Source organism: Heterodontus francisci, chromosome 1 (genome assembly GCF_036365525.1).
Source record: "Heterodontus francisci isolate sHetFra1 chromosome 1, sHetFra1.hap1, whole genome shotgun sequence".
Lineage (NCBI taxonomy): Eukaryota > Metazoa > Chordata > Chondrichthyes > Heterodontiformes > Heterodontidae > Heterodontus > Heterodontus francisci.
Window position 1 is genome coordinate 69,756,697 of NC_090371.1, and position 13,944 is coordinate 69,770,640.

The window sequence follows — 13,944 nt, forward strand, 5'->3', positions numbered from 1 at the left end:
ATCTAGTTCAATGCAAGGAGTGTAGCAAATAAAGCATTTTATTTCATCTTAGTTTGTTCAGTTTGCTTACCCATTGTTTTTTTTTTCATGTTTGTACTTGTGGCTGTTCAATTTTCAGTCCATTAACACCCTATCTGTACTAATGCTTTGTCTTTCAACACACCATTAACATATTGTTTCCCTTTGCTTCATGACCTTCTGGTCAGCTATTCTGTGACCTTGTCCTATTTACACCTTCTCCTTTGTTTATCTCTTGCCCCACCCCTGCTTTACTTGCTTATAACCTTTTACAGTTCTAATATTTGCTAGTTCTGAAGAAGGGTCACTGACCTGAAACATTAACTCTGCTTCTCTCTCCACAGATGCTGCCAGACCTGCTGAGTATTTCCAGTATTTCTTGTTTTTATTTCAGATTTCCAGCATTTGCAGTATTTTGCTTTTATTTTAGTGTTTAATTCACTTCCACTTCTCTTCCAGGAATGCCTACCTTGAAGAAGTTCTGCTCTTCTCTCCAACGGGATTTTCGTTTGTCTCTTTTATCTTGTTCACCCTCATTGCTTTCTATTTCCCTCCTGGTGTTTGATAAAGTGTCTACCAAAACTCATTTTCACAGCCACATCTCCTTCCTCAGTGATTGTCTCCGGCTCCGACTTATTCCACTTGGATTCCAACTGCAGTTTCACCCATCATGTTTTGAATCCACCCAGTATTACAGGTATCTCCAAGAAATACAACATTCCTCAGACTGCTATTCTCGCCGCATCCTGAGATCCACACTCTGTGCTATGTGTCACCACATGCACACACTGAACCTCTCTCTCCAGCAGCACCGCCTCACCTTATCTCAGAGCTGTTCTAATCCGTAGTTTCATTGCATCCTTCGTCTCATCCGACGCATTGACAAAGAACTTTTTTTCTTCCTTTCAGGTGTCAAGGAACGCAAGCTCCAGCAGCTGATGGGGACTAATGCACCTCCAGATCCTCCTTCCCCTTCACTTCCCTCTGACCCCACCCCTTCTGATCTGACCCCTTGTCGTGTATTCACTATACCCTCTGACCTCCCCCTCCCTGACGCTGAACGTTCTGTACTCAACAAAGGTCTCAGTTTTATCTGCTTATGCCCACACCTCAATGAATTTCACACTCGGCCTGACGTTGAGCTCTTCTTCCGCTGCCTCCGCTTCTGGGCTCACTTCTTTGACCAGGAGTCCTTCCCCTGATCAGTAGACCGATTCATCCGCCTCCAGCATTCTCCCTCTACCTGGACCCCTCCCTCTTACCTGCTCTTGATCTTTTCATTGAAAACTGTCGGTGCGACATTGGTCATCTCAATTTCTCTGCCCCCCTCACTCACTCTAACCTGTCCCCCTCTGAACTTGAGGCACTCCGTTCTCTCAGGTCTAACCCCGACATGGTCATCAAACCTGCAGACAAGGGTGGTGCTGTTGTTGTATGGCGTACTGACCTCTACCTTGCAGAGGCTTAGTGCCAACTTTCAGACACTTCTTCCTAGCTTCCTCTGGACCATGACCCCACCACCGAAAATCAAGCTACTGTCCACAGGACTGTCACTGACCTCATCTCCTCTGGAGATCTTCCCTCTACAGCTTCCAACCTCATAGTCCCACAACCCTAGACAGCCTGCTTCTACCACGTTCCCAAAATCCACAAACAGGACTGTCCCGGCCAACCCATTGTGTCAACCTGCTCCTGCCCCACTGAACTTATTTCTTCCTATCTTGACTCTATCTTTTCTCCGCTGGTCCAGTCTCTTCCCACCTACGTCCGTGACTCTTCTGATGCTCTACGTCATTTTAACAATTTCCGGTTTCCTGGCCCCAACTGCCTCCTCTTCACTATGGACATCCAATCTCTCTACACCTCCATCCCCCACCAGGACGGTTTGAGGGCTCTCTGCTTCTTCCTTGAACAGAGGCCTAACCAGTCCCCATCCACCACCACCCTCCTCCGCCTGGCTGAACTTGTTCTCACATTGAACAACTTCTCCTTCAACTCTACTCACTTCCTTCAAGTAAAAGGTGTTGCAATGGGTACCCGCATGGGTCCTAGTTATGCCTGTCTTTTTGTGGGATATGTCGAACATTCCTTTGTTCCAGTCTTACTCAGGCCCCCTCCCCCAACTCTTTTTCTGGTACATTGATGACTGTATCGGTGCCGTTTCCTGCTCCCGCTCCGTACTGGAAAATTTTATCAACTTTGCTTCTAACTTCCACCCTTCTCTCACTTTTACATGGTCCATCTCCGACACTTCCCTTCCCTTCCTCGACTTCTCTATCTCTATCTCTGGTGATAGGCTGTCTACTAATATCCATTATAAGCCCACTGACTCCCACAGCTACCTGGACTACACTTCTTCACACCTGCCTCCTGTAAGGACTCCATTCCATTCTCCCAGTTCCTCCATCTCCGACGCATCTGCTCTGATGATGCTACCTTCTGATATGTCTTCCTTTTTCCTCAACCGAGAATTCCCCCCACTGTGGTTGACAGGGACCTCAACCGTGTCCGGCCCATTTCCTGCACCTCTACCCTCACCCGTTCCCCTCCCTCCCAGAACCATGATAGGGTTCCCCTTGTCCTCACTTTCCACCCCATCAGCCTCCATATCCAAAGGATCATCCTCCGCCATTTCCGCCACCTCCAGCGTGATGCCATTACCAAACGCATATTCCCCTCCCTTCCCCTGTCAGCATTCCGAAGGGATCATTCCCTCCGTGGCACCTTACCCTACAATCGCAGGAGATGTAATACCTGCCCATTTTCGATTTCTCTGGTTTTATTGTGATTGGTAAAAACTTTTCGTTCCTTTTTCATTTAACTAAGTTTAAACTTAAGATTAAAAATGGCAGGAGATCTCAGACCCGTATCATGCTCCTCTTGCTCAATGTGGGAGCTCAGGGACATGGCTGATGACCCTGACTCCTTCACGTGCAGGAAGTGTGTCCAGCTGCAGCTCTTGTTAGACCGCATGACGGCTCTCGAGCTGCGGATGGACTCACTTTGGAGCATGCGCGATGCTGAGGAGGTCGTGGATAGCACGTTTAGTGAATTGGTCACACCGCAGATTAGGATTGCTGAGGGAGAAAGGGAATGGGTGACCAAAAGGCAGAGAAAGAGCAGGAAGGCAGCGCAGGAGTCCCCTGCGGTCATCTCCCTCCAAAACAAGTATACCGTTTTGGATACTGTTGAGGGAGATGGCTCACCAGGGGAAGGCAGCAGTAGCCAGGTCCATGGCACCGTGGCTGGCTCTGCTGTTCCGAAGGGCGGGAAAAAGAGTGGAAGGGCTATAGTCGTAGGGGATTCGATTGTAAGGGGAGTAGATAGGCGGTTCTGTGGTCGAAAACGAGGCTCCCGAATGGTATGTTGCCTCCCAGGTGCACGGGTCAGGGACGTCTCAGATCGGCTGCAGAACATTCTAAAGGGGGAGGGTGAACAGCCAGTTGTCATTGTGCACATAGGCACTAATGATATAGGTAAAAAACGGGATGAGGTCCTACATGCAGAGTTTAGGGAGTTAGGAGCCAAGTTAAAAAGTAGGACCTCAAAGGTAGTAATCTCAGGATTACTACCAGTGCCACGTGATAGTCAGAGTAAAAATGAAAGAATAGTCAGGATGAATGCGTGGCTTGAGAGATGGTGCAGGAAGGAGGGGTTCAGATTTTTGGGACATTGGGACCGGTTCTGGGGGAGGTGGGACTATTACAAATTGGACGGTCTACACCTGGGCCGGACTGGAACCAATGTCCTTGGAGGTGCTTTTGCTAACGCTGTTGGGGAGGGTTTAAACTAATGTGGCAGGGGGATGGGAACCAATTGAGGTCAGTTGACAGTAAGGAGGTAGTAACAAAAGCCTGTAAGGAACTAGATAATGAAGTCAGTGTGACTAAGGGGAAGAGCAGGCAAGGAGCAGATGATGAATATAAAGGGACTGGTGGTCTGAGGTGCATTTGTTTTAATGCAAGAAGTGTAGTAGGTAAGGCAGATGAACTTAGGGCTTGGATTAGTACCTGGGAGTATGATGTTATTGCTATTACTGAGACTTGGTTGAGGGAAGGGCATGATTGGCAACTAAATATCCCAGGATATCGATGCTTCAGGCGGGATAGAGAGGGAGGTAAAAGGGGTGGAGGAGTTGCATTACTGGTCAAAGAGGATATCACAGCTGTGCTGAAGGAGGGCACTATGGAGGACTCGAGCAGTGAGGCAATATGGACAGAACTCAGAAATAGGAAGGGTGCGGTAACAATGTTGGGGCTGTACTACAGGCCTCCCAACAGCGAGCGTGAGATAGAGGTACAAATATGTAAACAGATTATGGAAAGATGTAGGAGCAACAGGGTGGTGGTGATAGGAGATTTTAATTTTCCCAACATTGACTGGGATTCGCTTAGTGTTAGAGGTCCAGATGGAGCAGAATTTGTAAGGAGCATCCAGGAGGGTTTTCTAGAGCAGTATGTAAATAGTCCAACTCGGGAAGGGGCCATACTGGACCTGGTGTTGGGGAATGAGCCCGGCCAGGTTGTTGAAGTTTCAGTAGGGGACTACTTTGGGAATAGTGATCACAATTCCGTAAGCTTTAAAATACTCATGGACAAAGACGAGAGTGGTCCAAAAGGGAGAGTGCTAAATTGGGGGAAGGCCAACTACACCAAAATTCGGCAGGAGCTGGGAAATGTAGATTGGGAGCAGCTGTTTGAAGGTAAATCCACATGTGATATGTGGGAGGCTTTTAAAGAGAGGTTGATTAGCGTGCAGGAGAGACATGTTCCTGTGAAAATGAGGGATAGAAATGGCAAGATTAGGGAACCATGGATGACAGGTGAAATTGTGAGACTAGCTAAGAGGAAAAAGGAAGCATACATAAGGTCTAGGCGGCTGATGAAAGACGAAGCTTTGAAAGAATATCGGGAATGTAGGACCAATCTGAAACGAGGAATTAAGAGGGCTAAAAGGGGTCATGAAATATCTTTAGCAAACAGGGTTAAGGAAAATCCCAAAGCCTTTTATTCATATATAAGGAGAAAGAGGGTAACTAGAGAAAGGATTGGCCCACTAAAGGACAAAGGAGGAATGTTATGCTTGGACTCAGAGAAAATGGGTGAGATTCTAAACGAGTACTTTGCATCGGTATTCACCGAGGAGAGGGACATGACGGATGTTGAGGTTAGGAACAGATGTTTGATTACTCTAGGTCAAGTCGGCATAAGGAGGGAGGAAGTGTTGGGTATTCTAAAGGGCATTAAGGTGGACAAGTCCCCAGGTCCGGATGGGATCTATCCCAGGTTACTGAGGGAAGCGAGAGAGGAAATAGCTGGGGCCTTAACAGATATCTTTGCAGCATCCTTAAACACGGGTGAGGTCCCGGAGGACTGGAGAATTGCTAATGTTGTCCCCTTGTTTAAGAAGGGTAGCAGGGATAATCCAGGTAATTATAGACCGGTGAGCCTGACGTCAGTGGTAGGGAAGCTGCTGGAGAAGATACTGAGGGATAGGATCTATTCCCATTTGGAAGAAAATGGGCTCATCAGTGATAGGCAACATGGTTTTGTGCAGGGAAGGTCATGTCTTACCAACTTAATAGAATTCTTTGAGGAAGTGACAAAGTTGATTGATGAGGGAAGGGCTGTCGATGTCATATACATGGACTTCAGTAAGGCGTTTGATAAGGTTCCCCATGGCAGGCTGATGGAGAAAGTGAAGGCGCTTGGGGTCCAAGGTGTACTAGCTAGATGGATAAAGAACTGGCTGGGCAACAGGAGACAGAGAGTAGCAGTAGAAGGGAGTTTCTCAAAATGGAGACGTGTGACCAGTGGTGTTCCACAGGGATCAGTGCTGGGACCACTGTTGTTTGTGATATACATTAATGATTTGGAGGAAAGTATAGGTGGACTGATTAGCAAATTTGCAGACGACACTAAGATTGGTGGAGTAGCAGATAGTGAAGGGGACTGTCAGAGAATACAGCAGAATATAGATAGATTGGAGAGTTGGGCAGAGAAATGGCAGATGGAGTTCAATCAGGGCAAATGCGAGGTGATGCATTTTGGAAGATCCAATTCAAGAGTGAACTATACAGTAAATGGAAAAGTCCTGGCGAAAATTGATGTCCAGAGAGATTTGGGTGTTCAGGTCCACTGTTCCCTGAAGGTGGCAACGCAGGTAAATAGAGTGGTCAAGAAGGCATACGGCATGCTTTCCTTCATCGGACGGGGCATTGAGTACAAGAGTTGGCAGGTCATGTTACAGTTGTATAGGACTTTGGTTCGGCCACATTTGGAATACTGCGTACAGTTCTGGTCGCCACATTATCAAAAGGATGTGGATGCTTTGGAGAGGGTGCAGAGGAGGTTCACCAGGATGTTGCCTGGTATGGAGGGCGCTAGCTATGAAGAGAGGTTGAGCAGATTAGGATTATTTTCATTAGAAAGACGGAGGTTGAGGGGGGACCTGATTGAGGTGTACAAAATCATGAGAGGTATAGACAGGGTGGATAGCAAGAGGCTTTTTCCCAGAGTGGGGGTTTCAATTACTAGAGGACACGAGTTCAAAGTGAAAGGGGAAAAGTTTAGGGGGGATATGCGTGGAAAGTTCTTTACGCAGAGGGTGGTGGGCACCTGGAACGCATTGCCAGCGGAGGTGGTAGATGCGGGCACGATGGATTCTTTTAAGATGTATCTAGACAGATACATGAATGGGCAGGAAGAAAAGAGATACAGAACCTTAGAAAATAGGCGACATGTTTAGAGAGAGGATCTGGATCGGCGCAGGCTTGGAGGGCCGAAGGGCCTGTTCCTGTGCTGTAATTATCTTTGTTCTTTGTTCTTTTTTCTTTATTTACCTCCTCTCTCCTCACTATCCAAGGCCCCAAACACTCCTTTCAGGTGAAGCAGTGATTTATTTGTACTTCTTTCAATGTAGTATACTGTATTTGCTGCTCACAATGTGGTCTCCTCTGCATTGGGGAGACCAAATGCAGACTGGGTGACCGCTTTGCAGAATACCTCCACTCAGTCCGCAAGCAGGACCCTGAGCTTCCGGTTGCTTGCCATTTCAACACTCCCCCCTGCTCTCATGCTCACATCTCTGTCCTGGGATTACTGCAGTGTTCCAGTGAACATCAACGCAAGTTCGAGGAACAGCATCTCATTTACCGATTAGGCACACTACAGCCTGCCGGACTGAACATTGAGTTCAATAAAATCAGAGCATGACAGGCCCCGCCATTTTACTTTTATTTTCTGTTATTTTTTTCTTTTTCTTTTTTTTAATATATATTTTTTGTGTGTTTATTTTATTTTATTTCATCTTAGTTTGTTCAGTTTGCTTACCCACTGTTTCTCTTTCATGTTTGTGCTTGCTGCTGTTCAATTTTTAGTCCATTAAAAACCCTATCTGTACTAATGCTTTGTCTTTCAACACACCACTAACATATTGTTTCCCTTTGCTCCACGACCTTCTGGTCAGCTATTCTGTGACCTTGTCCTATTTATACCTTCTCCTTTGTTATATCTTGCCCCACCCCTGCTTTACTTGCTTATAGCCTTTTACAGTTCTAATATTTGCTAGTTCTGAAGAAGGGTCACTGACCTGAAACATTAAGTCTGCTTCTCTCTCCACAGATGCTGCCAGACCTGCTGAGTATTTCCAGCATTTCTTGTTTTTATAGTAAATAAAGCAGATGAGCTGAGGGCACACATAGATACGTGGCAGTATGATGTCATAGCTATGACAGAAACATGGCTTAAAGAGGGACAGGAATGGCAGCTCAACATTCCTTGTTACAGGGTTTTCAGACACGATAGGGAGAGGCATAAGAAAGGAGGGGGAGTGGGAATTTTGGTCAAGGAGACTATTGCAGTATGAGGAGGGATGATATGTTGGAAGGTTCATCAAATGAGGTCATATGGATTGAGCTAAGGAACAAAAAAGGGGAAATCACACTGCTGGGAGTGTACCATAGACCCCCAAACAGTCAAAAGGAGATAGAAGAGCAGATATGTCGGCAAATCTCTGAGAAGTGCAAGAACAATAGGGCAGTGATAGTAGAGGATTTTAAGCACACCAATATTAACTGGGATAGTTTTAGTGTGAAAGGAATCGAGGGAGCAGAATTCTTGAGTTGCATGCAGGAGAACTCTTTTACCCAGTACGTAGCAAGTCCAACAAGAGAGGGTGCAGCTTTAGACTTAGTTTTAGGAAACGAAGATGAGCAAATTGAAGGAGTGGCAGTGGGAGAGCATTTTGGTGGTAGTGATCATAATTCAGTCAGTATTAAAATAATTATAACAGGAGTTAAAGTTCTCAACTGGGGCAAAGCCAATTTTACTAAAATGAGGAGCGATTTAGCGAAAGTGGACTGGAAACAGGTACTTGAAGGTAAATCAGTGTCAGAACAGTGGGAGGCATTCAAAACGGAGATTCAAGGAGTTCAGAGTAAACAAGTTCCCACAAAGAAAAAGGGTGTGTTGGCCAAATCATGTATGTCAAGCAGCCTACAGGGTAAGATAAGGCAGAAAAGGAAAGCTTATGTCCGACACCAAGAACTCAATACAACAGAAAGCTGAGAGGAGTAAAGAAAGAGGAGGGGCGAAATCAAAAGGAAATTAGGAAAGCAAAGAGAGGGCATGAAAGAATATTGGCAAGCAAAATCAAGGTAAACCCAAAGATGTTTTATCAATACATTAAGAGTAAGAGGATGACTAAGGAGAGAGTGGGGCCCATAAAAGACCAAAAAGGTAACCTATGTGTCGGGACGGAGGATGTTGGTTTGGTTCTTGATGAATACTTTGCATCTGTCTTCACAAAAGAGGGGGACAGTACAAATATTGTAGTTAAGGAGGAGGAGGAGGAGTGTGAAGTATTGGATGTGATAAACATAGGGAGAGAGGAAGTATTAACAGGATTAGCATCCTTAAAAGTTGATAAATCACCAGGGCCAGATGAAATGTACCCTCGGCTGTTAAAAGAAGCAAGAGAGGAAATAACGGAAGGTCTGACCATCATTTTCCAGTTCTCATTGGATACAGGTGTGGTGCCGGAGGATTGGAGAACTGCTAACGTTGTACTTCTGTTTTAAAAGCAAGCAAGGGATAGACCAAATAATTATAGTCAGTCTGTCTAACCTCAGTAGTGGGCAAATTATGGGAATCAATTCTGAGAGACAGGATAAACTGTCATTTAGAAAGGCACAGGTTAATCAAGGATAGTCAGCATGTATTTGTTAATGGAAGATCTTGTTTGACTAATTTGGTCGAATTTTTTGAAGCAGTAACAAGGAAGATAGATGAGGGTAGTGCAGTTGATGTGGTCTACATGGATTTTAGCAAGGCTTTTGACAGGGCCCCACATGGCAGACTGGTTAAAAAAAAATCCCATGGGATCCAGGGAAATGTGGCAAGGTGGATGCAAAATTGGCTCAGTGGCAAGAAACAAAGGGTAATTGTTGACGGGGGGGTTTGCGACTGGAAGGCTGTTTCCAGTAGCATTCCGCAGGGCTCAGTACTGGATCCGTAGCTTTTTGCGGTGTATATTAACGATTTGGACGTAAATGTAGGGGGCATGATCAAGAAGTTTGCAGATGAGACAAAGATTGGCCGATAGATAGCAAAGAGGATAGCTGTAGGTTGCAGGAACATATTGATGGTCTGGTTAGATGGGCAGAAAAGTGGCAAATGGAATTCAACCCGGAGAAGTGTGAGGTGGTGCATTTGGGGAGGTCAAACGAGGCAAAGGAATACATGATAATTGGGAAAATACTGTGAAGTGTAGAGGAAGTGAGGGACCTTGGAATGAATGTCCACAGGTCCCTGAAGGTAGCAGGACATGTCGATAAGGTGATTAAGAAGGCATATGGAATCCTTTCCTTCATTAGCCAAGGTATAGAATATACGAACATGGAGGTTATGCTGGAACTGTATAACTCATTGGTTAGGCCACAACTTGAGTACTGTGTGCAGTTCTGCTCACCTCATTACAGAAAGGATGTAATTGCACGAGAGAGGGTACAGAGGAGATTTACGAGGATGTTGCCAGGACTGGAAAAATGCAGCTATGCGGAAAGATTGGTTAGGCTGGGGTTGTTCTCCTTGGAACAGAGAAGACTGAGGGGAGATCTGATTGAAATGTACAAAGTTTTGAGGGGCCTGGATAGAGTGGAGGTGAAGGGTCTATTCACCTTAGCAGAGGGGTCAGTGATGAGGTGGCATAGATTTAAAGTGATTGGTAGAAAAATTAGAGGGGAGATGAGGAAAAGCTTTTTCACCTAGAGGGTGGTGAGGGTCTGGAACTCACTGCCTGAAAGGGTAGTTGAGGCAGAGACCCTCAACTCATTCAAAAGGAGTCTGGATATGCACCTCAAGTGCCGTAATCTGCATGGCTATGGACCAAATGCTGGAAGATGGAACTAGAATAGGTGGATCGTTTTTCGGCAGGCACAGACATGATGGGCCAAGTGGCCTCTTTCTGTGCCTTACACTTTCTATGATTCTATGTGTATAAATACAATGTCTACATCATCCCTGTGCTTCGTGAAGACAGAGTCAAAGTATTCATTAAGAACCTTGCCCACATCTTCTGCATCCACGCGTAAGTTACCTTGTACATCTCTGATAGGCCCTCCCCTTTCCTTAATTATCCTCTTGCTATTAATTTACTGATAAAACATCTTTGGATTTTCCTTGATTTTACCTGCCCATATATTTTCATGTCCTCGCTTTGCTTTCCTGATATCCTTTTTTACTTCACCCCTGCACTTTCTACACTCCTCTAGACTTTCTAATGTATTAAGTTTTTGTGACTGTTATAGGCTTTCTTTTTCTGCTTTAACTTACCTCGTAAGCTTCTAGATAACTAGTAAGCTCTAGTTTTGGCAGTACCACCCTTTTTCTTTGTCGGGACATGTATACACTATGCCTGTAGAATCTCACTTTTGAATGCCTCCCACTGGTTTGCCACTGATTTTCCTTCAAGTAACTGTATCCAGTCCACATTCGTCAGATCATCTCACAACTTCCTAACATTTGCCTTCCCCCAATTTAGAACTTTTACTCCTGTTCTATCCTTGTCCTTTTCCATAATAATGCTAAATCTATGGTCACTCTAACTGCATTATATCTGTTCAGCTTTGCTTTTGCACTTCTTGTCAAATGGTTTCTGCATATCTTTCCCTTGGCAGGGCAGCAATCATCTCGTCCATAGTGCCCCAAGTTGCCAAATTTGAAACACTCTCTCTCAGGCTTTTGCTGTTTACATTTACGTGTACCAGGTTTCCGTTGTGTCACTCGATAACCCAGATTTTGTTCTGCCGTTGGCTGAAATGGGACCAAGGTTCATGCTGTGAACCTGTCCATCCACTGCTTCCAATGCAGCCGCTATCTTCAAAGTGTCATCCACGTCAAGTTACCTCCTCCTTCTGGCAGCCCACCCCTCAACTTATCTGACTTGCAATGTTGGACAAACTGATCCATAATCTGGTTATTCAGATCTGTCGCAACATAATTGCATCCGTCCGATGCCTGCCTCAAGCAAGTCACAAATTGAGCTACTGTTTCCCCCTCTTTCTATCTGATTTGACAGAAAACATGGAATGTGGCATTTGGCATCACCACAAAATGGTCCTTCAAAGCTATGACTTTCATAATCTGCCTTTTTTCCCGTGTCAGGTACTGTCTTGAAAGTCTCCCTCACCGACGCACTGGCATTGAACAGTAATAAGACCTGTCGTTGTGCTTTCTGCACCTCCATTGCCCCATCCAAAAACAAACCATGACTGACAGCATACACTTCAAACTCATCCAGCCACGCTTTCTATTTCACACTGACAGTTCTGGCATCACCCGTCAGATCAAACGGCTCAATTCCCAGGAATGCAGACATATCAGCTCCAGAAAATGCCACGACACAATCCCAGATATCTCTGAATTTACCTCTGCATTGTTTGTCTTTGTAACCTCGTTGAAAATGTCACATCTCAGGCTGAAAAATCACACTTGAAGTCACAGATTTAGCTTTAACAAAGATTTAACAAGCTTTATTAAACACTTCTGTTCACTGCAGCAGCATTGCCTATCGGACCTTACAACCACCTCCAGATCAGGTGCTTTCCCCAAAACACTGAGTTACTTTCAGTTTCACTTCCAAGTACCGTATAGTCTCTCGTACTCAAGCCCGCACATACAATCATGACAACTGGCTCCTGCCATTTTCCAACATGCAGCCAACCAAATTACAGGCTTAAAAATCCTGTACTGTTATCCATGTATTAGGAGCCATTCAAATGAAGGGGAGGATTTGATATAGAAACTAGGTCAAAACATGCAACCTGTGCAAGCACCCACAGAACACATATGCGGCCTGATTTTGCTGGCCTTGCAGTTTCATTCAGATTATTAAACCGTTGTATTTTCCTCGAGAATGTTACAAGTGTAATGGTAGGAAATTGATTTTGAATGTAATATTTTGGAGGTATAAAAAACTCAAAATATGATTATTTCTTACCCGAGCTCCAGGGGGAAAACTGTATCAAATGTTGTATTTTCCATAACTGTCATTTAGGCTCTACTTGGGAGACTGCTCAATAATGTCAATGGCAGAGAGTGATTCCATGATCCTGTGCTTCCAGCAGGCAGCAGCTATCACAAGGTGGCAGATTGGGCAGAACATTGCAGCTGTAACTCTCTGACCAACTCTTCTCGTGTGAGTGGCTACCCACTGCGAGTACAAACTGCAGAATCCAAAGACAAAGATGACAAGCTTCTCAGCCAACCATGATTAAAGGGGAAATCAATGGGCACTTGTTACTCTCAGCATGGACAATTCCATGAAAAAGAAGTTGGACAGAGAAAACCTTTCTTCCTCTCTGGTTACAGGCTGGGAAAGATAAATGGAGTTTTTCTTCTTTTGAGAAAGGCAAAAACAGATATCCTATTGAAAATTTCTCTTGAATTCACAGACCATTGCAGCTAATAGCTAAATGGACACAATTGAGCCTGAGGTTTATCTTCAAGTCCAAGAAGATATATTGATATTAGGTTGAGCAATGACAATAATATTGAGTATCAGACTTTGGGACATTTCTTCCTCTGGATTTTAAGCCTAACAAAAAGCTTGAACAGAAATTGAGTTTTAATGTCAGGTAAGTTCTTTGAGCTAATCACAAAATCACAGAGTTGTTTCAGTGCAGAAGGAGGCCATTCAGCCCATCGTGTCCGCACCGGCTCTCTGGAAAGAGCAATTCCCTCAGTTCCATTTCCATGTCTTCTCCCCATAACTCTCACATTCTTCCTTATCATATAACTAATTCCCTTTTGAATGCTTCAATTGAACCTGCCTCCACCATGTTCTCAGGCAGCGCATTCCAGACCTTAATCAATCGCTGCGAGAAAAAGTTTCTCCTAATGTCACTTTTGCTTCTCTTACCAAATACTTTAAATCGGTGCCATCTTGTTCTCGATTCTTTCACAAGTGGGAACAGTTTCTCTCTATCTACTCTGTCCAGACCCCTCATGATTTTGAATACCTCTCAGCTTTCTCTTCTCCAAGGAAAACAGTCCTAACTTCTCCAATCTATCTTCATAACTGAAGGTCCTCATCCCTGGAACCATTCTGGTAAATCTTTTCTGTACTCTCTGCAATGCCCTTATGTCTTTCCTAAAGTGCGGTGCCCAGAACTGAATGCAATACTCCAGCTGAGGCCGAACTAGTGTCTTATATAAGTTGAACATAACTTCTTTGCTCTTGTACTCTATGCCCCTATTAATAAAGCTCAGGATACTGTATGCTTTATGAACCACTCTTTCAACTTGTCCTGCCACCTTCAATGACTGATGCACATATACATCTAGGTCCCTCTGCTCCTGCACCCCCTTTAGAATTGCATCCTTTATTCTATATTGTCTCTCCATGTTCTTCCTGCCAAAATGTATC